The 27,860-nt window shown below is 43.4% G+C and overlaps 1 protein-coding gene across 6 annotated transcripts in view; it reads left to right on the plus strand.

Moving 5' to 3' along the window:
- The first annotated feature begins 656 nt into the window (after nucleotides 1-656).
- Nucleotides 657-27,860, plus strand: part of VPS54 (VPS54 subunit of GARP complex) — a 131,591-nt gene continuing 104,387 nt past the window's right edge. For 4 of the 6 annotated variants that reach the window (XR_009447945.1, XM_059659658.1, XM_059659662.1 and 1 more), the window contains exon 1: nucleotides 4,774-4,917. The gene's annotated coding sequence lies outside the window, so the exon portion shown is untranslated. Of the gene's footprint in view, nucleotides 825-4,773; nucleotides 4,918-8,820; nucleotides 8,934-27,860 lie in introns of those variants that run through there. The other 2 variants (XM_059659660.1, XM_059659659.1) reach the window with 2 other exon arrangements.

Raw genomic sequence — 27,860 nt, forward strand, 5'->3', positions numbered from 1 at the left:
TATCAGTTACTGTATTTACTAGTAAATGTTCATTTAATCCCAACAACTCTATTATTATCCTCATTTTACATGTGAGAAAAATAAAGTGTGAAGAGATTATTACTCTTATTTGACAGATGAAGAAACAAAGGATTAGAAAATGAGATCAAAATCACATTGCTAAAGTGTCATAGCTGAATTAAAATAAAACCAGGGTTGCCCTGACCAATGTGGTTCAGTTGGTTGAGCATTGACCTGTGCACTGAAGGGTCCCTGGTTTGATTCCCTCTTCAATGTCTCTCTCTCTCTCTCTCTCTCTCTCAAATCAATTAAAAATATATTAAAAAACCAACAACCTAGGGTTAAATTCCAAAGCCTGTGGAATTCATTACTGTAGGTGGTAGAGAGACTCTAGAGTAGCCCCCAAGATTCTCATCTTCTGATGTTCACAACTTTGTGCAATCCCCCTCTCCTTGAGCGTGAGCAAACCTTGTGACTTGCTTCTAAACCAGAGAACATGGCAAAAAATGATAGAATATCACTCTAATTTGCTAGCTGACTCACTGTAGAGAGTTAAGGAACACTCCTCATTAGTTTGATGAAGTAAGCAGCCATTTTGAGAAAACCTACTTAGTAAGCAACTGCAGGTGTCCCCTAGGAGCTGGGAGCAGCCTCCGGCCAACAAGAAGCCAGGGCTGTCCGTCCTACAACCAGAAGGAAAGGATTTCTGCTAACACCCTGAGTCGTCCTGGAGACAGAGTCTTCCTTAGTCTCTAGAGAGAACAGAGTCTGATGGATGCTTTGCTTGCAGCCTTATAAGACCCTGAGCCGAAGACCAAGCTAAGGTATGCCTGGACTCCTGACTCACAGAAACTAACACAGTACAAATGTGTTATTTTAAACTGCTAAGTTTGTGGTGATTTGTACATAGCAATAGAAAACTAATGCACTATACTACCTGGTTTTCCCTATGTTTAGGGCACAGTAAATTCTTAGCAAATGGTTGTTATTATTATGATAAATCAAAATGGAAATTTAGAATAACAGTCAAAGAGAAATGGAATGGAGAAATTTAAGAGTTAAATAATTGTTTCCAAAGTAATCAAGCAACTAATTTAGAAGACACAAAGAGATGATGATATATGAAAGCCTTGTATATTACCTATTCCCAACAACTACTGAGTATATTACTATCGCATGAAATATTATGCTAAATATGTGTTAATAATGTGGTAACTAGTTATTTTCTTCTTTTTAGGGTAATGATGATTTCTATCAGTTTTTCTTAATCTTCTGTTATCTGTGCTTTCTGGAAATGAATACTAATAATATATCTACACAAATTTGTGATTTGACTTTTCTTTCTAATACTGAAATAATAGGAGGGATAACAAATGAACATATTAATTAATTTGAAATTGATCTGTTTAAATTAAATTACTTGTCCATTAACAGTTTTTTATTTTGTTTTTGATACACCTAATCATCAGCATTTACTTCTCTGTTTAGATTCATGATTATGATTTGTTCTTTGGAAAAGTAAAGTAAATATCATGCTAAATTCCTGAGAGAACTAAGCACAATACCGAATGTGCATTTTCTTCCTATGGTATGTTATCTACAGTTGGATAGTAAGTAAAGCAAACCAGTCTGTCTTGTTCTAGTGTTTATGAGATACCTCAAGGCTATTGTTTAAAGCAAGTGCCCACTAGAGCAACCTGGATTCTTTTTTGGAATAAGGTGGGGGTATAAATGCAAATAGTTTTTGAAGGAGACGTGACTTGGGGTGGTGAATACACAATATAATACACAAATGATGTATTATAGAATTGTACACCTGAACCCTATATAATTTTTGAAATACATATTCTTTTTTATTGATTTCAGAGAGGAAGGGAGAGGGAGAGACAGAGACAGAAAAACAGAAACATCAATGATGAGAGAGAATCATTGATAAGCTGCCTCCTGCACTCTCTCTACTGGGCATCATGTGCCCTGACTGGGAATCAAACCATGACCTCCTGGTTCATGGGTCAACGCTCAACCACCGAGCCACACCTGTTGGGCAGAAATCTATATAATTTTATTAACCAATGTCACCCCAATAAATTCAATAAAAAGGAAAACAAACAAACAAACAAAAAACAGTTTTTGAAAGGCCAAGGCACCAGGTGTGTTTTTTTTTGAAATTTTCAATCGAGGATATGTGGATGTTTTTATTTATTTTAGAGAGAGAGGAAGGGAAAGAGAGAGAGAGAGAGAGGAAAGAGAACCCAGCTAGGGATTGAACCAGAAATGTAGGTATGTGCCCTGACCAGAAATGGAACCCATGACCTTTTGATGGATTGGATAATGCTCCAACAACCAACTGAGCCACCTGGCCAGTGTCAAACTACCAGGTTTTAAGGCAGCATTTGAACAGTTGTTGATTTTGTGATGCAGGTTCAAAATATAGGAACTTGCTAAATCCATTTCTTAGTATAATCTATGAACTAATTCTAGACTTAAAGGGAAATTATTTTCCTCTCTGGCCTTAGATGTAATTTGATGAATCTTTCCTTAATTTTTTCATAATATAAACTCATCTGTTTTTTTTTTTTTAAATGAGACGAGGGACTTAGATTTCTTTATTATTTTATAGTTAAATTTATTTCATATTGGGAATTGATATTCTCACTCTCCTTTATTACAAAATTGTGGAGAGGTCCTGGCCAGGTAGCTTGGTTGGTTCGAGCAGTCTCCCTAGAGCCAGTGTTTCGGGTTTGATACTGGTTAGGGCACATATAAGAACCAACCAATGAGAGCATAGGTAAGTGGAACAACCAATGGATGTTTCTCTCTCTCTCTCCTTCTTCCTCTCCCTCCCTCCCTTCCTCTCTCTCTAAAATCAATACATAAAAATTGAATTTAGAAAATAATAATGTAAGGATTACCTTTCAATGAATTTTGTTTTTTTCCTTCTCTTATGTCCTTCCCTTCCCCCCAACTTTAGCTCTTTAGTGGGTAAAATATTTCAGTTATGTTTGCAGTTTTCAAAGTGACTTCCTAGAAATGAAACTTGAACGAACTTTTTTTTCAATTACCAACTATAAGAGTTACATTTTCACTTTTGATTTGTTAAGACGTACTGTCTTATAAAGGCATGAAACTTTAATATTTTTAGACAAAGAAATAGTTTCAAAATCGAGAGAAATCTTCCTAAAATTAAGTACTCAAATGAATGCGGGCCCTTTTTTCTCTTTTTAAAAATATTCGAAGACATTCCCTTTCTTGCAGATTGGCTTTTATTAGATGAAGATTGTGTCTAGCCGGTGTGGCTCAGTGGTTGAGTGTGGACCTTTGAACCAGGAGATCACGGTTCAATTCCAGGGCACACACCCGGGTTGCAGGCTCCATCCCGTGTGTGCGTGAGTGTGTGTGTGTGTGTGTGTGTGTGAGAGTGTGTGGGTGAGTGTGTGTGTGTGTGTGTGAGAGTGTATGTGTGTGTGTGTGTGTGTGTGTGTGTGTTGGGGGAGGAGGGTGCAGGAGGCAGTCAATCAGTGATTTTCTCTCATCCTTGATGTTTCTCTCTCCCTTCCTTTCTGAAATCAATAAAAATATATTAAAAAAAAAAAAGATTGAGCCCTGGCTGGTTTGGCCTGTGGACCTCAGGAAGGGTCCTGGTTCCATGCCGGTCAAGGGCACATGCCCAGGTTGTGGAGTGCGGGGCATGCGGGAGGCAGCCGAGCAATGATTCCCTCTCATCATTGATGTTTCTATCTCTCTAACCCTCTGCCTTCCTCTCTGAAATCAATAAAAAAATATATATATATAAAAAAAGATGGAAAGCCCTCTGAAACCAGGCTGAATCGGATTACTGTTAGAAATCACCATGAGGAGGTATGACTAATGCACACACACTTCGAGCGTCTCCGTCAAACAGCGGGAATAAGTGATTTCAGCGCCGGAGAGTGACAGGCGCCTGGGCAGGAGGCCTGCCCTGGAGGAAAAGGAGGACTCGGTGGGGGAGGTGTCCCCCCCCAACCCTCAGACCAGGCGGCTTTCAGGGTCCAGGGGGTGGTTGGGGAGGACGTGACCTTTAACCTTTCCAAGGATATTTATTAGGGACACTCTGAGCAGCGTTCACGTTGAGGGGGTGAGGGTGGGATGTTGTGGAATGGTCTGCTTCCCTGGTCCCGGGCGATTTCGGGACTTGGGGAGCCGGTGGGTGCGGGGGTGTGGGGAGGGGGCGGCCCCTGGGAGCCCCTGGAACAGCTCCGGGCGGGGCGGGCGGGGGCACGGCGAGCTCAGCGTGGTTTCTGCCTCCGCGTGCAGGGCCGTGCGAGGAGGTGCAGGGGTGCCGCGCGGGGACTTCCCTCTCGGGGGGGCCCCGGGCCGCGTCAGCGCCGTAGCCGCTCGGGAGGCGGCGAGCGCTCCCCCCGGCCGGGCCGCGGCCCTCCCGCCCCGGCGGCGCCGCGCGGTGGATTGTGGGCTGGGGGCTGCGGCGGCCTCCGGCGCGGTCTCCCCCGACCGAGCCGGGCCGAGCGGGTCGGCGGGGAGCGGGGCAGCCGAGAGCCGGGAGCAGCCGCGCTGAGGGTGGTGGTCGCGGCGCGGCGGCGGCTCCCCTGGCGGCCGGGGATGTGGGAGAGGCGGTGGCAGCAGCGGCGGAGGCGGCGCTGCGGACCCGGGGGAAACTGCTGGCTGACAGGACACCCGGGAGAGACGTGAGGGAGCCGCCGCGGCCGCCTCTCACCCCCGAGCGGAGTTGGGCTGCGGAGGGCGGCCCTGGGCTCCCCTGGCGGACGGGCCAGCCGGCGCGGGGCGGCGGCGGGAAGCCGGGCTCGGGCCCGGCGGGGCTCCGGGCGGCGGCGGCCGCGGAGCAGCAGTCTCGGCGCGACGAGGGCCGGCGGCGGCGGCGATGCACTAGGCCGCGCTCGGGGCGGCTGCCCGGGACCGCAGGTAGGTGTCGGCCGGCCCCGCTCGGCCCCGGCGTCGCGGCCCACCCCCCGCCCGACCTCCTCTGGCGAGAGGGACCCAGACCCCACCCCTTCTGCCTCCTCCCCGGCTCCCAGCCGGCGGAGTTTCGGTTCTGGCGGACCGGCGCCGAAGCTCCCTGCTCGCCCGGGATCGGCCGGCAGCCGGCTCCCCTCCAGCCCCCGCGGCGGCCTCCAACGCCGTTCTCGTCGCCCCGGGTCCGGGCTCTGGCGCTCCCACCCCCTCCTTCGACGCGGCCCCCAAACTTTCTTTGTACAGCCGGGCCCATAGCCCCCTTTTGATGCTACTGGAATAATTTAAATGAAAAAGAAATCATTTTTCTTCCTGGAGAAGGCTCACCCACGGGGTAACTCAGTGTTGTGCAGTTTGACAATTTAGCTCGCAGTATTTTGTTCAATAATTAATGTCCTTCAGTTCTGCTGCTTTGATGCAAGGGCAGGCCCTCCCCGCCGCCGCCGAGGGAGCTCGTGCCCATTGTAATTGACCATTTGGTCTGTAATTGACCGAGTTCAGGGTGGTATATTTAGAGTTTTGGCCCAGCCGGGTTGCATTTTTTTTTAAAAAAGATTCCCCTTTAACCAGCTCTATTTATTATTATTTTTTAATTGAGGCTTTCCTTACTTTCGAAGAGTTAAAGTGTTTGGAGTGTTGTTGTTGTTTTTTAATTGGCTCTATTTCTGATTGGTCAAACCCCAGGGCACTCTTCATAGTACATGTTTACAAGGCCGGTGATGATGGGATGGCAGAATGGGAAGTGTGTGACTGTGAAAAGTGAAGCTTTTGATGGACAGTCAGGTTGACTTTATGGGGAGTTCTAATTGGAAAAGTACTTGAGAGCCTTGGTCATTTCTAAGCATTTATGATAGAACAGGAAGGATAATGGGATTTGTGTGTTTGACTGTATTCATATTGTAGTCAGAGTCCCGCTTTCCTACCAGTAGGTATTACTTGGTGGTTCATTGTGATTTTCATTGTTCCTAAGAGGTTCGGGTAAAAAAATATCAATATGTGCAAATTTGGGGTAGTTGATAGTTGTGGTTTTGGAGATTAGATGTTTGCAATTTAATGTGATTTGGCTATTTTTAAATTATGCTCTGAAAACTTCAGAATTATTACATCACCAGGACAGACATTGTAGTCTGAGGATCACTTTTAAAAGAAATGAAATGTATTTGAATGGTTTTCTTTATAAAGAATGTATCACAACAGAACCATAAAGACTGTCCATGTTCTCTTGTTGTTGACCATGTTAATGTATTTTGTATTGTTACTTTAGCCTTTAGCTTTCTGAAATGTTTATTGCTTTCAAATCATCCAAAGTTTACTAAGAAAAGATGATTAATTTGCATATATTGACTTTCTTGAAAAGTTAAAATTTATTTCTAAATAGGTATTATGTTTTTAATAATTTCAGAATTAAAATAAAATCTTATAACTCATGAAATGGCCAAATGTGCAGAATTTGTCCTTAATCACATTTTTTCTATCAAGAAAAATTGATAAACTAATTTTTCCTGCTTTTAGCTTTTTACAAAGTTGTACAACTATCACCATAATCAATCCTAGAACATTTAAACATTCCAAAAAGAAAACTGCTCATCATTAGCAGTTACTCCCCATTCTCCCCACTCCACCCCAGACCTAAGCAACTCCTGATCTACTTTTCATCTCAATATTTGCTTCTGTGGTTCATTCATATAAATGGTATCAGCTCATAGCTTGAGAAGTTTTTGTTTTAAAATTCACATGTTAAAAATATTTGAGTCAGAATAAGCAACTGGTCACTGGTATTAAGCGATGCTTTAAACAACTGACATATTTTTTGCTTATATTCAGCATAGATTAATATACGTGTGGAGAAAGAAAAAAGCATGAATGGCTTCAGTGATTGTAAGAGGCGGTCTGTCAGCTGGGAGTCAATAAGTAAAAGCTGAAAGAATATTTTTGTCAATAAGTAAAACCTGAGAGTATTAGGATATTAAGGTAGGAAAATACCTTAAAGGTCATCAGCTTATTTCCTGCTTGCTTCACAAATAGATGGCAGGAAATCTGAAGAGTGGAAGCTTGAATCTCTGGGATGCATGGCTCAAGAACCACAATGTGGTCATGAAGGGCAAGAAATAGGGATTTGTAAGTTAGAATTGTTTAGGTTCTCTTGTATATGTATGCATTCATGCATGCGTGTATGTACTGTATTTGACATTTTACTAGCAGAGGAGGGAGAGAACTGGACATTTTACTAGCAGAGGGAGGACTAATGTATACACATATGTGAAATCCATGTTACAAAATCCTCTAAAAATGCTTTAAAGAGGCTGGCATATATATTATTTAAGTATCTTCTTGAACTATTACCATCTTATTTTTAAAAATCCAAATTTTAAAAATGAAATTGTAATTAAGAGGGCTGGTTGGAGACCTCCTTTTTTAAAGACCCAGGGCCCTAACATCTAAACCAGTGGTTCTCAATCAGGAGTGATTTTGCCTCCAAGGGACATCTGGCAGTGTCTGGAAACATTTTTTTATTATCACAATTGAAGGTGGGGTGCTGTTGGCATCCAACCAAGAAATGTTGATAAGCATCCTACATTGAACAGAACATATCTTACCTTACCCACCCAACAAAGGATTATCTGACCCAAAATGGCAGTAGTATTGTTCTAAACCATGGTTTGCATGATTTTGGTAAGGGCCTGAGCTGGTGGTAAAATACTCTGTGGACACTGATTGGTGGATCAGATTAACCCTTTAGGTTCTCTAGCAACTTTCTTTGTAGGGGGAGGCAGTTGAGAGAAAAGTAAAAGGAAATCTATGACTCGACACATATTCTTATTTATTTATTTATTTATTTATTTATTTATTTATTTATTTATTTACTTTTTACAGAGAGGAAGGGAGAGAGATAGAGAGTTAGAAACATCGATGAGAGAGAAACATCGATCAGCTGCCTCCTGCACACCCCCCACTGGGAATGTGCCCTCAACCAAGTTACATGCCCTTGACTGGAATCGAACCTGGGACCCTTGAGTCCGCAGGCCAATGCTCTATCCACTGAGCCAAACCGGTCACGGCCAGATATTCTTTTTAAAAAAAAATTAAATCTTTATTGTTGAAAGTATTACATATGTCCCCCATTTTCCTCCATTGACCCCTTCTAGCACACCCCATCCCCTGCCCCATATTGTCTGTTATGCATCTATGCATACAAGTTCTTTGGTTGAGCTCTTCCCATCCACCTCCCCCACCCACCTGATCTCACCTACCCACCTCCGCCTTCCCTCTGAGATTCCACAGTCTATCTCATGCTTCTACTAGTATGTCTCTGGATCTATTTTGCTCATTAGATTCCACATATAAGTGAGATCATGTGATATTTGTCTTTCTCTCAATGAAGGTATTCTTTAGTTTGTTTTGTCTTCAAACCTGAAGAAAAATTTATTTGTTTATTTATTGAATTTATTGGGGTGACATTGGTTAATAAAATTATATAGGTTTCAGGTGTACAATTCTATAATACATCACCTATATATTATACTGTGTATTCACCACCCCAAGTCAAGTCTCCTTCCATCACCATTTATCCCCGCTATACCCTCTTCTACCTCCTCTGTGAAGAAAAAAAAGTGTTTCCCTGGAAATGGCAGCTTTATTTTACTGTAAATTTGAACTATTATGTTTTGAATTGTTGGTTACTGGAGCATAGGTTTTTTTTGAAATTGGAAATAAACACAGTATAGTAGTAGTTTATTTAGAAGTTATTTTTTTTTCATGGTAGCATCAACTGCCAAAGAAAAGAGAAGTAGGCTGTTTTAAAATTAATGTCCAAAATGTTTCAAAACTTATACATGAATGTCTTCTTTTTTTCTTATATGCCCCAGTTTTGGCTCTTTAATTTGTTTTTAATAGCTCAATTTGGTGGTGAAAGAAGAAAAGATTGACAATGGGATCACTTTTGCTATGTACCTGCTTTATGACCTTAGGTGAATTATTCAATCTTTCTGAGCCTCAATTTTCTCATCTATAAAATAGGAATAATGATAATTACTGCATTATAAGGTTATTGTGAGAATTGAATGAGGTAATGAGTGATAAGGTGCTATGTCAACTATAAAACACCTGTGTGTAATAGTTAGTTACTATACCTGAAATCATTGTTATATCAATTACTAGAGGCCCAGTATATGAAAATTCATGCACTGAGGGGGGGGGGGGGTTCCTCAGCCCGGCCTGCCCCCTCTCACAGTCTGGGAGCCCTCAGGGGCGGGAGGCGACCGGGTGATCAGGGGAAGGCGACACCCCATCACACCTCTGCTGCTGCTACTGCCGGCAGCGCAAGCCTCGGCCGGCCCTAGTTACCTGTGCCTCAGGCGGCCCTGGGCAGCTGGGGGGCTGAAGGGACTGGGAGACTCCGGAGGCAGGCGTGCGGAGAGGTCGGGCCTGTCTGGGGGTGGGCCTGGCCTTGCTGCAGGCCTGCCATCCCAGTAGGGCTGAGGGGACTGGGTGGTGCCATCTTGTGGCTGTGGGCACTGCCATCTTTGAGGGTGTGGCAGTCAATTAGCATATTCCCTCCTTATTGGCTATGGGTGCTGCCATCTTTGAGGGTGTGGCAGTCAGTTAGCATATGCCCTCCTTATTGGCTGTGAGTACTGCCATCTTTGAGGGTTTGGCAGTCAATTAGCATATTCCCTCCTTATTGGCTTAGGGTGCCGCCATCTTTGCAGCCTGCTGCTCAGTTGTTTGGCTGTTCCTCACTAGCCCCCCTGTCGGCCTTGTAGCCCCACGCAGCCTGCTACTCAGTTGTTTGGCTGTCCCTCACTAACCCCCTGCCGGTCTTGTTGCCCCATGCAGCCTGCTGCTCAGTTGTTTGGCCGTCCCTCACTAACCCCCCTGCCGGTCTTGTTGCCCCATGCAGCCTGCTGCTCAGTTGTTTGGCCGTCCCTCACTAACCCCCCTGCCGGCCTTGTTGCCCCATGCAGCCTGCTGCTCAGTTGTTTGGCCGTCACTCACTAACCCCCCTGCCGGCCTTGTTGCCCCATGCAGCCTGCTGCTCAGTTGTTTGGCCGTCCCTCACTAACTCCCCTGCCGGCCTGGTTGCCCCACACAGCCTGTTTGGTCATCCATTCGGTTGCGATGGTCACTTAGGCTTTTATATATATAGACTAGAGGCCCGGTGCACAAAAATTTGTGCAATCGGGGGGGGGGGGTAGGGGGGTCCCTCAGCCCGGCCTGTGCCCTCTTGCAGTCTGGGACCCCTCGGGAGATAACGACCTGCTGGCTTAGGCCTGCTCCCGGGTGGCAGAGGCCAGGCCCAATCCCTAGGTGCAGCCCCTGGTCAGGCTCAGAGCAGGGCCAATTGGGGAGTTGGGGCGCTGCCCCCTGTCATGCACAGAGCAGGGCAATCGGGAGGTTGTCATGCCACCCTCAGTCATGCTCAGGGTAGGGCCGATTGGGGGGCTGGGGCACCATCCCCTGTCACACTCAAGGCAGGGTCGTTGGGGAGGTTGCGGCGCCACCCCCTGTCACGCACAGAGCAGGGCCAATCAAGGGGTTGGGGCGCTGCCCCCTGTCACACACAGAGCCGCAGGGCGATCAGGGGGTTGGGGAGCTCCCCCCTATCAGGCACAGAGCAGGGCTGATCAGGGGGTTGGGGCAAGTTCCCCTGTCACGAACAGAGCAGGGCGGATAGGGAGGTTGTGGCCCCACCCCCTGTCACACACAGAGCCGCAGGGCGATCAGGGGGTTTGGGCGCTGCCCCCTGTCACGCTGATCCCGGTGCCCGGAGGCCTCGCAGCTCCGCTGATCCCGGTGCTGGGAGGCATATTACCCTTTTACTATATAGGGTAGAGGCCTGGTGCACGGGTGGGTGCCGGCTGGTTTGCCCTGAAGGGTGTTTTGGATCAGGGTGGGGGTCCCCACTGGGGTGCCTGGCCAGCCTGGTTGAGGGGATGATGGCTGTTTGCAGCTGGTCACACATCCTTCAGGGTGGGGGTCCCCACTGGGGTGCCTGGCCAGCCTGGGTGAGGGGATGATGGCTGTTTGCAGCTGGTCACACACCCTTCAGGGTCGGGGTCCCCACTGGGGTGCCTGGCCAGTCTGGGTGAGGGGCTGAGGGCTGTTTTCAGGCTGGGGGTGACTGAAGCTCCCAACCACTCCTTTTTTTCTTTTTTCTTATTTTATTCTGGGCCAGCTTTAGCTTTGAGGCTTGGCTCCAGCTCTTAGGCCTTTGCTGCTGAAAGTAGGTCTCTGGCCTTTGCTTACAATGTTGTGATCCTGCTGGCTGAAGCCCAGCGGACTAAAGCAGGTTTCTGGGGTTTTGTTTAGCTTCTATATTTGTTACATAGTTGCTTAGAGTTGCAGCTCAGAGGCCTGCAGCGGCAGGCGGGGAACATTGGAGTCCTCCGTCACTGAAGCAAGCAAGCCTCATGTTAGTTTCAAGCTGCCTGGCTGCCGGCCGCCATCTTGGCTGGCAGTTAATTTGCATATCTCACTGATTAGCCAATGGGAAGGGTAGCGGTCATACACCAATTACCATGTTTCTCTTTTATTAGATAGGACTAGAGGCCCGGTGCACAAAAATTTGTGCACTCGGGAGGGAGGGGGGTCCCTCAGGCTGGCCTGTGCCCTCTTGCAGTCTGGGACCCCTCAGGAGATAACGACCTGCTGTCTTAGGCCTGCTCCTGGGTGGCAGAGGCCAGGCCCAATCCCTAGGTGCAGCCCCTGGTCGGGCTCAGAGCAGGGCCAATTGGGGAGTTGGGACACCACCCCCTGTCATGCACAGAGCAGGGCAGATTGGGAAGTTGCGATGCCACCCTCAGTCACGCTCAGGGTAGGGCCGATTGAGGGGCTGGGGCACCACCCCGTCACACTCAAGGCAGGGTCGATGGGGAGGTTGCGGCGCCACCCCCTGTCATGCACAGAGCAGGACCAATCGGGGTTGGGGCGCTGCCCCCTGTCACGCACAGAGCAGGGCCCATCAGGGGGGTTGGGGCTCCGTACCCTGTCACGCACAGAGCAGGGTCAATCAAGGGGTTGGGGAGCTCCCCCCTGTCATGCACAGAGCAGGGCCGATCAGGGGGTTGAGGAGCTCCCCCCTGTCACTCACAGAGTAGGGCCGATAGGGGCGTTGGGGCACCTCCCCCTGTCACACTCAGGGCAGGGCGGATCAGGGGGTTGGGGCGCTGCCCTCTATCACCCACAGAGCAGGGCCGATCAGGGGGTTGGGGTGCCGCCACTCTCACACTCAGGGCAGGGCCGATGGGGAGGTTATGGCTCTACCCCATCACACACAGAGCAGGGCCCATGGGGGGTGGGGAGGGTTGGGGCTCCGCACCCTGTCACTCACAGAGCAGGGCTGATCAGGGGGTTGAGGCGCCGCACCCTGTCACACACAGATGCGTAGGGCAATCAGGGGGTTGGGGAGCTCCCCCCTATCAGGCACAGAGTAGGGCTGATCAGGGGGTTGGGGCGCCTTCCCCTGTCACGAACAAAGCAGGGCGGATAGGGAGGTTGTGGCCCCGCCCCCTGTCACACACAGAGCCACAGGGCGATCAGGGGGTTTGGGCGCTGCCCCCTGTCACGCTGATCCAGGTGCCGGGAGGCATATTACCCTTTTACTGTATAGGATAGAGGCCTGGTGCATGGGTGGGGCTGGCTGGTTTGCCCTGAAGGGTGTCCTGGATCAGGGTGGGGTCCCCACTGGGGTGCCTGGCCAGCCTGGGTGAGGGGATGATGGCTGTTTGCAGCTTGTCACACACCCTTCAGGGTGGGGGGTCCCCACTGGGGTGCCTGGCCAGCCTGGGTGAGGGGATGATGGCTGTTTGCAGCTGGTCACACACCCTTCAGGGTCGGGGTCCCCACTGGGGTGCCTGGCCAGCCTGGGTGAGGGGATGATGGCTGTTTGCATCTGGTCACACATCCTTCAGGGTGGAGGTCCCCACTGGGGTGCCTGGCCAGTCTGGGTGAGGGGCTGAGGGCTGTTTTCAGGCCAACTGAAGCTCCCAACTGCTCCTTTTTTTCTTCTTTTTTTTTTTTATTCTGGGCCAGCTTTAGCTTTAGCTCCAGCTCTGAGGCTTCTGCTGCTGAAAGAAGGTATTTGGTTTGTTTCGGTTCTATAATCGAAACAATGTATAACTCCAGCTCTGAGATCCCGGGCTCTCTGAAAGCAGGTTTCTGGGGTTTTGTTTAGCTTCTATATTTGTTACAATGTTTCTTAAACTGCAGGCTCAGAGGCCGGCAAAGCAGGCGGGGAACGTTGGAGTCCTCAGCCACTGAAGCAAGCAAGCCTCATGTTAGTTTCAAGGTGCCTGGCTGCTGGCTGCCATCTTGGCTGGCAGTTAATTTGCATATCTCGCTGATTAGCCAATGGGAAGGGTAGCGGTCGTACGCCAATTACCATGTTTCTCTTTTATTAGATATGATACCTCAATTTAAAAAAGTTAGTTACTTGTTTCAGAAGAATCAAAATAGAAGGGGATAGAGAAGGTGCCAAAGGCAGGAATAATATAGATAGCAAGGCAGAGTACAGTGACTGCTAACAGCCCCTGTAGAGAGAAGAGAGAAATTCTAAAAATATATTGAAACAAACTAGCAAAAGAACTAGTATTATTACCATAATTAGAAGCTCTTTAATATAAGGACAAACTGATTTCCTTTAGTAGCACCTGAGAGTATCACTGTTATAAAAGAGTATAAAACTGATTATTATAATGGTGAAATTAAGTTATCAAGAAAAGGTTACCTTGTTTTCAAAATATGCTATTTGAAAACATATAATTTCAGAATTAAATTTTGCAGAAGTTACTTATTTGTACAAAACTATTTTAACATTTTTTTGAGAGTAAGCTACAGTTATCTGGATTAATTCCCTTGTTGGGAATAATTCTTTCTGTCTTCATTTGCTATTCATGCCTTCCTTTAGATCTGAAGGGTTTTTTTCTACCACTGATAAGTGCTCTTCAAATGTGAAGATTTGCCTGAACAAAGGTTTTAAACCTACCCACTATTTGTAAAATCTATCTTTTTAGACTTGTTTCCTTTTCTGTTATTTTTCAACATCTTTTTACACACACAAAAATGCTTTTATTTTTCAACATGTCCAGTGGTCCATAGTTTGTTCTGTAGCATTTAAAATTGAATTAACTAAAATACATGAAATGAATGGGGGGAAATCTAATCTCTTACAATTTTGTTAACCGGGTAACTCTCCTTTACAGTCATACAAAAGTAAGACTGCAGGTAAGCAGAGCTGGAGCTTTTCAGTGATATTTTTCTGGGGTAGCATGAGGGTAGAATAGTTTGAGACAGTATTCAGAATAAGTCAAGTGGTGAGCTTAATATATGGTGTACTTGCCTTGGCCAATGTGGCTCAGTTGGTTGGAGTGTCTTCTATCTTATGTACTGGAAGGTCTTGGGTTTGATTCCTGGTCAGCTCACATACCTAGATTGCCTGTTTGATCCCTATTGGGGCACCTGCCGCAGACAAGCAAACCATGGTTTTTCTTCTCTATCTCTATCTCTATGTCTACCTCTATCTCTATCTCTTTCTCTCCCCCCACCCCTCCTCCTTCTCCCTCTCCCCTCCCTTTCCCTCTCCCCCTCTCTCTCCTCTTTCTCCCTCTCTAAAATAAATAAAAATAAATTTAAAAAAATATGGCGGACTTAAAAATTGGATTATAGAAAGTAGGAATTTTTCAGGGGGAAAAAAATGCCACCAATTTGGAGAATTTTATGTTCAAATAGTTGGCTTTTTGACTGAAAGGAAGTTCAGAGAGTGGGTGTTTGTATATGAATATTGTTAATGATGCACCATATTTTATGAGTTTTTTCCTGTGGAGTATGTAAAGTAAAATTTAGAAATCAAAATAATTATGTCAAGAAAGTTGATGCCCTGGTTTGTTTGTGTGTTTTTTCTTTCAAGTTGGCTAACCTGAAGGGTAGATTGGGCTCAGTTTGTGAAGATTTTAGACTTGATAGACTTGATATATACCACTGTCAAAGAATGCTTAAAGAGAGTTATCTAATCAGATCTGAATTTTAGAAAGATGATTCTGAAGTTGAGATTAGGAACAGAGAAAGACTTTTGGTAGGAGACTCTCACAGTAGTCTAATCCGCAAATAAAACTGTGAACTAGAGCAGTGGCAGTTGGAATGGAGAGCAAGTCATGAATTTGTAATGAATTTTGGAAGTAGAATCCAACTGACAGTCCAAGTTGGTATAGAAATTGAAGAATATAAAGAAGTTAGAGAGAGTCAAGAGGCTCTACAGCAGTAGTTCTCAACCTTCCTAATGCCGTGACCCTTTAATACAGTTCCTCATGTTGTGGTGACCCCCAATTTCATTGTTACAAATTGAACATAATTAAAGCATAGTGATGAATCACAAAAACAATATGTAATTATATATGTGTTTTCCGATGGTCTTAGGTGACCCCCGTGAAAGGGTCATTCGACCTCCAAAGGGGTCGCGACCCACAGGTTGAGAACCACTGCTATGCAGTTGCCAGCTTGGTAAACTGCATAATTGGTGTTGCCATTAACTAGCTAGAGAAGGATTAAATTATTGGCAGGTGGAAGAGAGGAGTAAAGATGGTAGATGAGTTTAAGGTTTGGATGTATTGAATTTTAGGTATCTGTGAGACTTGTAAGGGAAGATGCCCAGTAGGCAGTTATAAATTTGGGTGTGAGATACTGAAAAGAGGTTAGAACTGCAGAATGATCTGGAATCTATCTAGTTTTCTACATCTTTTCTACTATTATCTGAGATTAGCCGCTACACTCATCTCTCAACTAGATTATTGCATGTTTACTATCTGGTCTCTTCTAGTCTTAGATTTCTCTAATACTAGTACATACATTCTCTGTGCTATAAACAGGGATCTTTCTAAAAGGCAACTAAATTATTTCTGTGACTTTTATTCTCAAGATGAAATCCATATTCCTTATTATTTCTAACAAATTTATAAATTCATTTATTTTCTCAACTTATCTCTCCAGTTTAATGTCTCTCCATAACTACCTCCTTCCCCCCCAATGCAGTGGGGCCTTGACTTACGAGTTTAATTCGTTCCTAGACTGAGCTCGTTAAGGAGCTCGTTAACTCTGTCAACTCAATGCAAAAACTTGGCGGAGGGACAGCTGGTATCTCAAAAAACTCCTTAGTCGGGACCCTCTTAAGTCAAGGCCCCACTGTATATAACTTTCTCAGAAATACTGACTGACTTGTAGTTTCTGGCAATAGGCTCTCTCTTCCCTCCAAGCCTTTGCACATAGTTTCCTGTTCCTGGAATGTTTTCCTTGTCACGCTCTTCCTCCCTTCCATTTGTCTGTCACATTTCTACTTATCTTCAGTTCTTGGTAAACTTTCATTGGTTTATTATTATTCAAAAATTTTAAACCCACAGAAAGGTCAAAAGGATAGTAGAGTGAAGACCTCCAAACACACATTTTCCTTTTGTCAAATCTGAAAACAGAAATCATGATGCTTCACCCCTACATATGTAAGTATGCATCTTTCTATTATTGGGACATTGACTTACACAACCACAATACCATATGACATATAAAAATAACAACAGTTGCTCAACAACATTATTTAACATTGAGTCCATACTTAGAATTTTCTTATTTGTCTCAAAATTCTTTATAGCTCCCCCCACCCTCAATACAAGATTCAGTCAAGGTTCACACATTTGGTTGTTAGGTCTCTTTAGTCTCCCTCAATCTGGACTAGTCCCACTGCCTCCTTTTTTTCCTTGTGTTCTCTTTTGAAAAGTAAAGGCATTTGTCCTCAAGTATATTCCATATTCTGAATTAATCTTTTTCTTCATGATTAGATATTTCTGGCAAGAATACCACAAAGGCCTGGCCGGCATGGCTTAGTGGTTGAGTGTCAACCTATGAACCAGAAGGTCACGGGTTCGATTCCCAGTCAGGGCACATGCCTGGGTTGCAAGCTCCATCCCCAGTGTGCGGCATGCAGGAGAGATCAATGATTCTCTCTCATCATTGATGTTTCCATCTCTCTCTCCCTCTCCCTTCCTCTCTGAAATAAAAAATAAATAAAAAAATTGGGGAAAAAAAGAAAACCACAAAGATCATATGTATACTTATCATTTTATCACTTCAAGAAGCACATAACATAAGCCTGTCCCCCTGTTGGTGATTCAAGCTTGATCACTTGGTAAAGGTGGGAACTGATAGATCTCTTGACTGTTTATTTAAATAATTCATAGGATGATACTTTGTAGAGATGTAAATATCCTGTTACTAACAACCCTTTAAACCAGTGGATTTAGCATTTATTAATGAACCTTGTTTGAATCACTCATTGTATTGGATGATTAAACATGGTAACTTTCTAATTCTTTCATTCCATCTACATTTATTATTTTCATTGACTTTTGAAGGCAGTGAGATCAGGTTAAGTGAAGACTGAATATAAGCAATTGAATTTAAAAATCAGGCCATTCTTTACGTTTTCCAGAGCCAAGTGAGTGCTGGAAATGGAAGACATTGCTAAAGAGGTAGACTAAAGAGACTAGAAGTTTACCAATGAAGAGGAGGTAAGAAGTAGCTTGAGGAGATAGAGTTGAGAGAAAGAACTTAAATTTAGTGCTTGAACTTTTTTTGATGGGCCAATGAGATTAAATTAGTGTGAGGGAATAAGTAATAGAATAAATTGTATGAATTGGGAAGAAGTGAGATTAAGAACAGTTGGTTGGGGGATTAACACTGGAACAGAGTAGACATCTGTGCTATACCTCAGAAAGTTATGAGTTGTGTAAAAGTGAGAATTAGATATGTTTGGATATGAAGGGGAGAAGTCAGATGTAAGGACTTTTTTGGGGGAGGGTATGAAGTAAACAGATTACTTTTTTTTTTTAATCTTTTTTTTTTTAATTAAATCTTTATTGTTCAGATTATTATATTTGTTCCTCTTTTTTCCCCCCATAACTCCCCTCCTCCCAGTTCCCGCCCCACCCTCCGCCCTCACTCCCCACCCACTGTCCTCTTCCATAGGTGCACAATTTTTGTCCAGTCTCTTTCCGCATCTCCCACACCCCTTTCCCCCCCAAGAATAGTCAGTCCATTCCCTTTCTATGTCCCTGATTCTATTATGATCACCAGATTATTTATTCACTTGATTCTTAGATTCACTTGTTGATAGATGCATATTTGTTGTTCATAATTTGTATCTTTACCTTTTTCTTTTTCTTCTTCTTCTTAAAGGATACCTTTCAGCATTTCATATAATACTGGTTTGGTGGTGATGAACTCCTTTAGCTTTTCCTTATCTGTGAAGCTCTTTATCTGACCTTCAGTTCTGAATGATAGCTTTGCTGGATAAAGTAATCTTGGTTGTAGGTTCTTGGTATTCATCACTTTGAATATTTCTTGCTATTCCCTTCTGGCCTGCAAAGTTTCTGTTGAGAAATCAGCTGACAGTCATATGGGTATTCCCTTGTAGGTAACTCGGTTTCTTTCTCTTGATGCTTTTAAGATTCTCTCTTTGTCTTTTGCTCTTGGCATTTTACTTATGATGTGTCTTGGTGTGGTCCTCTTTGGATTCCTTTTGTTTGGAGTTCTCTGTGCTTCCTGGACCTGTAAGTCTATTTCTTTCACCAGGTGGGGGAAGTTTTCTGTCATTATTTCTTCAAATAGGTTTTCAATATCTTTCTCTCTCTCATCTTCTGGCACCCCTGTAATTCTGATGTTGGTACGCTTGAAGTTGTCCCAGAGGCTCCTTACACTATCTTCGTATTTTTGGATTCTTTTTTCATTTTGCTTTTCCAGTTGGGTGTGTTTTGCTTCTTCGCATTTCGAATCTTTGACTTGATTCTTGTGCTCCTCTGGTCTGCTGTTGGGTGTCTGTATAATATTCTTTATTTCAGTCAGTGTATGCTTAATTTCTAGTTGGTTCTTTATCACAACATCGAGGGTCTCATTAGATTTCTTGAGAATCTCACTACATTTATCGGCGGTCTCACCAGTCTTTTCGAGGGCCTTACTAAGTTTATCGGCAGCTTCTAGACAGTTCTTGAGAGACCTTAAAAGTGTGGTTTTGAGCTCTATATCTTCCATTTCTAACATTTGTGTCCTGTTTCTTTGTTTCTGCATTTTTTTTATCTTTTCTTGGTGCACCCCCTAGTGGTCTTTGTGCGCAGTCTTGTAGTTAAGCCTTGATTGTTGTTGGTAATACCAGGGGTGATTTGACCTCCAGGCTAACTGGCTATGAGAGTCAGCTGTGTCTGCAGTGGGAGAGCTTCTGTGCTGGATCTCTAGGGCGGTGCTAATCTAGCCTTTGCCTGAGGCTATCCGGCAAATGGTTCTGTGCAGGGCTTGGGCGGGGCGGGTCCCTGGGGATCTACAGGGTGGGTGGAGCGAGCAGTTATGGCTGCTCTCAGTCCCGTCCCTAGGGGCTCTGCCTCTCAGAGTCCCAGCAACTGCTGCAAACCTCGGAGAGAAAGCTGCCTTCGAGTTCCGACTGAAGCCAGACAGTCCCCCTTCTCCCGTTTGAGTCTGGGTCTCCAGAGACTCGCCCAGATCTGGAGCTCAGAGTCTGAAACTCCCTCCCGATGGAAAACAACAACCGCGCTCTCTGCCGCCAGCCCACTCCGCGCGCACTCTGCACCTGAGTATTTCACTTCAGCACTGCGCCTCCTCTGAGTCTGGGTATGATATTCTCTTTCCTCCTAATTGTAGAATTTCCACTCAGCCAGCCTTCCTGTGGTTCTGGATGATGTCTGTTCTGTCCTTTAGTTATATCTCTGAAGTGGTTGTTCGAGGCAGCAATCTCCGGCGTTAACCTATGCCGCCATCTTGGTTTTTTTCCCCAGATTACTTTTTAAGCATGGAATTGAAGAAGGAAAGCTAGGGACATGAGAGTTCTGAAAGTTTATTATAAATACTCTGGGAACTGGGAACAAGAAGGGTTTCACAGTTAGTGAAAGGATGCTGAGCAGGGTTTCATCTGAGATTGGAACTTACAAATTTATAATTTGCATGTTTTACATAGTTTTTCTCTGGCAGTGTTCTGCAGCCAGGAACAAAGCAAAGAGGTTATATTGAAGATGGATGAGGGGAGGAGATAATTGAAGATATAAGGGAGACTGTTGGGATATAATTGACCATGGGATCTAAGCTAAGTAGGGAAGCTAGTAAGGCTGAACTGGGCTAAGACACCCAAATAATTCAGAGGTGATGTCATGAGTAATATAGTCATCAATGACACAAAGGAATAAAATAAAGCACCCAAGTCTATATTTGGTTTTCATTGAATTTTTTTCATGCTAGTGACTGATTTTTATCATAGTACAGTTTTGTCAGTCCTAGGCCTGTGGACTCTTAATTTCAGTGGCTGCTCTATCATGTTACTTTGTACAGTGGTTCTCAACCTTGGCTGCACATTAGAATCTTCCCAGGTGATTCTAATGTGCAGCCAAGGTTGAGAACCACTGCTTTAGTATATTAAGTCTGATAAGTGCCTGGGGAAAAAAGACATTGCTTTTATTTTGAATAGTATCTAGATTCCAAATGTATACATATTTATTGTTTTTGAGGATATTTTTGAAAATTTATTCCGGATAAAGATATCACACATGAAATACCACTTATTTATTTATTTTTATTTTAAAATATATTTTATTGGTTTTTTACGGAGAGGAAGGGAGAGGGATAGAGAGTTGGAAACATCGATCAGCTGCCTCCTGCACGCCCCCTATTGGGGATGTGCCCGCAACCAAGGTACATGCCCTTGACTGGAATCGAACCTGGGTCCCTTCAGTCCACAGGCCGGCGCTCTATCCACTGAGCCAAACCAGTCAGGGCAAAATGCCACTTATTTATAGCCATTTAAAATGTTTAAATTTAATACTACAAAGTTATATTTTTTATCCTTCTAGCCAAGATTATCTTATTATTTAATCTTGTCACTAAATTAAACATAAATATAGAACTTCAGGAAATATGTAGTCAGAATTAACTGCAAAGTACAGGGTATCATAAATGTCAAGTGAGAGTATAAAGAAAAACCAAGTAGATTAGTACAACTTTGTTCTTATTTTCTGGGTTTCTTTAGTTTCTTCCATACTCTTTAATGTCTAAGATGAGTAGACAGGTACTTATTTATGATAGCCTTAATTTGTTAGTATTTTTGAAAGCCAAGATATTTATGCTTAAATTTTAGCTTCATTATTTGAGATTGTCAGCAAAAATGTGTATGATACATAATTTTTAAAAATGTAAGTACTTTTAAAAATAGTGATTAAACTAGATTTTGTCAGGTGACAAATCTTATAACTAATAGTATATGAGTTTATTGTTGTGTGTATGCTGTAAAAGAAGCTTAATTATGCCACTTTTTGGAAATTGACTCTTAAAATTCCAAAAGTATTGTGGGAAGGACTTTTTAAAATATGAGACATTTGAGATATTTTAAATTTCTGTGATTAAAAATAACAACCTCTACTGATTTCTGTTAAGTCAGTCTTTGGTAGGACATTACAGTATGGTTCTTTTTTTTTCCCTTGACTATATCAGTACTTCTAAATTTTGGGAAATCAAGTTTGCCATTTTTTTGTTTGTTTTTAAGAAAAATAGCATTGAGTATTGAATTTTTCTTTTTTACTAAATTTAAATTCATTGTATAAAAAATTGCTACCTCCATCCAGCTCCAGTGTAAAAATGTTTCCTACTTTATGCATATTTTCTCAAATTACAAATAGATGTTATAAAAGTTCATTAGTAAGTTATTTATTTATAATTTGGAACACATTTCCTGTTGAAAGTGTTAAAATGATGGCCCCTGGCAGCATATTTATTCCACATTGCAGCTCAAGATTTATCCCTTTGCTAAGAAAATATATTAAATGATACTGATGAAAATGTATAGTGTCTCTTTACTTGAAGAATGTTTTTCTAGCAGTCCCAGTTTTATAAAATTATTTGTAACTAAAAAAATAAAGTATTAAAAAATTGGTATCACAATCAGATGCTAATTATCGCTACCTTTATTTTTAACATAAGATGGACATAAATGATGATTATTTATTATTGTAAATATTGGATCAGTAATTGATCTGATAAGGAGAAAAAGAAGAAAGAACTGAAATGTATGGGAGGCAGTAGTGAAATAACTGTTTGTTTGGGTTTTTTTTTTTGAGAGGCAGTGTAATGTAGAGACAGAGGCATGAAATTAAAATCAGAAGATCTGGTCCTTGCCGGTTTGGCTTAGTGCAGCGGTTCTCAACCTGTGGGTCGCTGCCCCTTTGGGGGTCGAACGACCCTTTCACAGGGGTCGCCTAAATACATCCTGCATATCAGATATTTGCATTATGGTTCATTACAGTAGCAAAATTACAGTTATGAAGTAGCAACGAAAATAATTTTATGGTTGGGGGTCACCACAACATGAGGAACTGTATTAAAGGGTCGCGGCATTAGGAAGGTTAAGAACCACTGGCTTAGTGGCTGGAGCGACTGAAGGGTCCTAGGTTCGATTCTGGTCAAGGGCATGTACTTCAACTTCGGTTGCAGGTAGGTACCCTGGCCCTGGTGGGGGTGTGTGTAGGAGGCAACCAATCCATGTGTCTCTCTCACATTGATGTTTCTCTCTGTCTCCCCCTCTCCCTTCACTCTCTAAAAATCAATGAAAAAATATCCTCAGGTGAGGATTAACCAAAAAAAAAAAAAAAAAATCAGAAGATCTGAATGCAACTACCATCTTCACAGTTAACTAGTTAAATGATCTTTTTAAAAATATATTTTTATTGATTTCAGAGAGGAAGGGAGAGGGAGAGATAGAAAAATCAGTAATGAGAGGAAATCATTGATTGGCTGTCTCCTACATACCACCTACTGGGGATCGAGCCTAAAACCCAGGTATGTGCCCTGACTGGGAATTGAATTGTGACCTCCGGATTCATAGGTCGATGCTCAACCACTGAGCCACACCAGCTGGGCTTAAATGGTCTTGAAACCGATTACTCTTGAACCTGTTTATTTATCCACACAATAAGGATCATAGATTCATTCATTCACTATTCATTTAGAAATATGTTTCTTGCTATGTTGTCAGAAGACCAACAAAAGAATTTGAATAAAAGCAAGCAGTTATAAACTGTATAGTATTTAGTCAAATTAGTGATGATGTATTAGTAATTTTTCTTACTGTCTTAACATTGGTTCCCTTTCTCCTGCCGCCTTTACTTCTTTAATTGATAACATATTTTCAATGCACTCTTTGATTTTAGGACAGCACAGAAACTTTAGAACTAGTAGTGGGAGTGAGGCAATCCAGGTTTGTTCAAATTCCAGCTGATTCCCCCCACTCCCTTAAGGGCAATTAGGCGGGGGAGTAAGGGTGGAAGGCAACTTTTCTGGATTAGCTTGTTCATTTTCTCTCTGTTGCCTTGACAGAGTCCTGTCTTTCTTTCTTGAGGTGGGGCATAGCCTAAAGTGCCTCATAGTTGCTGGGTGTGTGATTAGTTTCTTTCTCTCTGCCTCCATCCCTCCCCCCAATCCCACCCCTTCCCACGTGTATCTAACTTTTCCTCTTCCTCATCTCCTTTCTCCACGTCTTTTCTTTGTTCCTTCTTAATCTCATACTTTGGTTGGTTTCTTGCTGTTTGCCTACAAATATGCTCAGGTTTCCCATGGCCTAAAATATTCTTGCTCAACTGTTAGTCTCTTTTCTTTCACCATCAAAGAGATGTTGATCTTGTTGCCTTTATTACTTCATCTCTTACTTAACCTCTTGTGGAATGGCTTCTGTCCCAACCACTGTCCTAAATTTGTTCTAATCCAGTATCCTTTTTTGAAGTTAGTAATTTCCTTGATCTTGCTCTCTCTGCAGCATGTTGACACTACTGTTCACCCTTTTCTCCTGGACACTTTTTCTTTGGCTCTTGTAAGGATTGTATTTCTGATAGCTTTCTTCCTTTCCTCTTAAATGTATTTTTGCCCACCCCCTGCTCTGAGCTCTCATTAGCCCTCTTTCCCCAAACTTTCTCCCTTTGTAATATTACTTGCCTGTGACTAGCATTATTTACTCTATGTCATTGAATAGAAGCAGGATTCTGTTCATGACAAGAAATAATTTTTTTCCTAAAGCAACATAGTTGTTTTATAGCAATAATCTGCTTTTGAAATAGTCAATTCTCCATTATTGAAGGCTTTCAGGTGAGGCAGAGAGACCTCTTGTAAAAAGGATTCATGTATTAAGTAGAAAGTTGAGCCACCCAACTCAGAGATTGTAATTTTTATTTCATCCACTCTACTCCCAAGGATTCAACTTTGGCCTTTATTGAAATGTCTTCCAAAGCATTATTTCCAGCATCTCTGCCTCCTCATCCCTCTTTTCTCCCACAAGCACAGTTTGTATTATCAAAATAGCTTCTGTTCTAGGCCACCATGCTTTCTAGTTTTATCATCATTGTCCAGGACAATGCTGGTCAAAGGAAAGAAAAAATATGAACAATAAAATGGCAATAAACACATATCTAGCAACAATTGAATCTAATTTTTTCTTTCCTTTAAGCATGCATTTGAGGACCACTATTCTATGCTTGGTTACTTTTCTGATATTAGATTATATCTGCCCATATTGGTTTGCTCTCTCTTTTCCCTCTCTACCCCCAAACTAGGGTCACTCAAGCAAAGGACATCAAAGGGAAGGCTCAGGATCCTAAAGTTGAAATTGTTTTAAAACTTTTTAAAAAAGTCTTTATTGTTGAGCGTATTACAGATGTCCCTTTTCCCCCCTCCTCCCATTGTCCCCCTCCACCTGGTTCCTGCCCCTGCGCCAGGGCTTCACCACCCTATTGTCTGTGTCCATAGGTGATGCATATCTATACTAATAAAAGGGTAATATGCTAATTAGACCGGGAGACCTTCGGGACAAAGCCATGGTGGCGGGGCTGAGGCAGAGGTGGTTAGGGGTGATTGGGCCTGCAGGGGAGGGCAGTTGGGGGTGAGCAGGCCAACAGGGGGTGGCATTTGGGGGTGAGCAGGCTGGCAGGCAGAGTGGTTAGGGGAGATCAGGCAGGCAGGCAGTGGTTAGGAGCCAGTGGATTGCAAGAGGGATGTCTGACTATCATTCTAAGTGATAGCTTTGCTGGGTAATCTTGGTGTAGGTCCTTGCTATTCATCACTTTGAATATTTGTTGCCACTCCCTTCTGGCCCACAAAGTTTCTGTTGACAAATCAGCTGACAGTCATTTGGGTGCTCCCTTTTAGGTAGTGAACTGCTTTTCTCTTGCTGCTTTTAAGATTCTCTCTTTATCTTTAACCTCTGGCTTTTCTTTTTTTATTGTTTAAAGTTTTACATATGTCTCCTTTTTCCCTGATTGACCCCCCCTTCCCCAACCTTTGGCATTTTAATTATGATGTGTCTTGGTGTAGACCTCTTTGGGTTCCTTTTGTTTGGGACTCTCTGCACTTCCTGGACTTGTAAGTCTATTTCTTTCACCAGGTAGGGGAAGTTTTCTGCCATTATTTCTTCAAATAGGTTTTTAGTATCTTGCTCTCTGTTCTCCTTCTGGCACCCTAATAATGTGAATGTTGGTACATTTGAAGTTGTGCCAGAGGCTCTTTACATTATCTTCATATTTTTGGATTCTTTTTTCTTTTTGCTATCTTCTGATTGGGAGTTTTTGTTTCCTAATATTCCAAATCATTGATTTGATTCTTGGAATCCTCTACTCTACTGTTGAATCCTTGTATATTCTTCATTTCAGTTAGTGTATGCTTAATTTCTGACTGGATCTTTTTCATGTCTTTGATGACATTCTCACTAAGATCTTTGAAAGTCTCATTAAGTCCCTTGAAGCTCTTATGAAGATCCTTTAATAATCTTATAACTGTGGTTTTGAACTTTGTATCCAATAGTTTGCTTGCCTCCATTTCTTTCATTTGTGACATGTTTCTTTTTCTCCACATTTTGGCTGCTTCCCTGTGTTTGTTTCTATGTATTAGGCAGAGCTGCTATGTCTCCTGGAATTAGTAGAGTGGCTTTGTGTAATAGGTGTCCTGCAGGGCCCAGTGGCTCAGCCTCCCTAGTCATCTGAGCTGGGCACTCTTTGTGGGCTGTGTGCACAGTCTTGTAGTTGAGTCTTGATTGCTGTTGGCTCACTGGGATGAATTGACCTCTAGGCCAATTGGCTCTGAGGACCAGCTGCAACTACAGTGGGAGAGCTGCTGTGCAGGAGACACCCCTATGGAGCAGGACTTGCTTCAGTGGGGCTTTGGTGTTCACTGAGTCTGCCCCTTGAGTGTGTTCCTTGTGGATGTGAAGAATTGTAATCTGGTATGGTCTGAAGCTGTCTACTGGGTGCACTGGCTCTAGGACCTCTAGGGAGGTGCAAAGCCTGCCATTGCCTGGAGCCACCCAGTAGGAACTATAGAAAGATCTGCAGATGGCTGCTATTTGTATTGGGTGTGGAAGTGCCCAGGCAAGGGCTGTGAAGCAAGGTAGGCTGGTACTAGTGCCAGGTCTTGAGCCTTTTATTGATAGGTTTGGGGCACACTAATACCAGCTGCAGCTTGTGTGAGAGATTTTAGCAAAGTCTGAAGCCTGAGCAAGGACAGGCCATTGATGTGGAAAAGCTGCTGTAAAGAACTTGGGTGGGACTGCAAATTGGATGGGATGGGGTCACCGGGAATCACCAGGGTGGAGCAAACAGTGTGAGCCCTGCTGATGGAGACTCAGATATGGCTGCCAGTTAGCCCTGCGACAGGGGAGGTCCCAGCACCGGAACAATGACCCCTGTGAGCACCCCCGTCTGGGACAAAGCTGCCCCCGAGTTCGTGCCCTGATGCCAGAAAATCCAGTTTCTCCCTGTATGTGTCTGGGTCCCCCAAAGCTGCCTGACACTGGAACTCAGAGGGATCAAGGCCGAGTAATTTCATGTGCTGTCTATTAAGGGGAACACCTGGGTGTACAGCAGCCATTATGTCACTCAGCCACAATTCCTGCTGGTTTTTACAGCCTAAAGTTATGGGGACTTCTCTTCCCCATAACTGGGGGTCTGGTGTAGGGCTGGACCCCCTGCTTCTTATAGGAGGCCTTGGAGATATCCCTCCTGATTAAAAAAAATGCCACATGTGGTTGTTGGACCAGCCCACTCTGAGCCACCTCCCCTCCTATCAGTTTCAGTGTGCTTTCTTCTTCTTTAGTTCTAAGACTTCCATTCAGCCAGCTTTCAGGTGGTTCTGAATGATGGTTGTTCTGTATTTTAGTTGTAATTTTGATGTGGTTGTGGGTTGTGGCCAGTACCGGTGTTTACCTATACTACCATCTTTGTTCTCCTGTTTTAAAACTTTGTATGGCATAGTCCTAATGTTTAATAAGATATGTAATAATAAGAAATTGTAGTAATTGCAATGATTATTGAATGTGTATTGTGTGCCAAGTATTGTGTCATGAACTTACATAGGTTATGTAAGTTATATTTGATTTAAATCTTACAACATTCTTATGAGGAAGATACTATTGCTGTCCCATTTTACAAATGAGGAAACTGAGATTTAGGAGGGTAAGAAAGTTGTCAAAGGTCACACAACTAGGTCACAGAGATCTAACTCATTTTATGGCCAGTTTACTTAAGTGGTATATTATACTGGGTTATGTGAAAGGTAATGATCTAAAATAAAATTTTAGAAAGGCAGGTAATATTATACAAACAAGATAATGTTGTTTTTAAATCTTCCTAGGTGACTCTGTCTGCAGCCACAATTGAGAAGGTTAAGCCACTGTCTTTAGAAGGTTAAGGTCATCTTTATTTATCCTTCTCTGATTTTTTAAAAAGTTTTTTTTAATTGATTTTAGAGAAAGGAAGGGAGAGGATGAGAGAGATAGAAACATCAATGAGAGAGAAACATTGATTGGCTATCCCTTGTACACTCCCCACTGG

This window comes from Myotis daubentonii, chromosome 12 (assembly GCF_963259705.1).
Source record: "Myotis daubentonii chromosome 12, mMyoDau2.1, whole genome shotgun sequence".
Lineage (NCBI taxonomy): Eukaryota > Metazoa > Chordata > Mammalia > Chiroptera > Vespertilionidae > Myotis > Myotis daubentonii.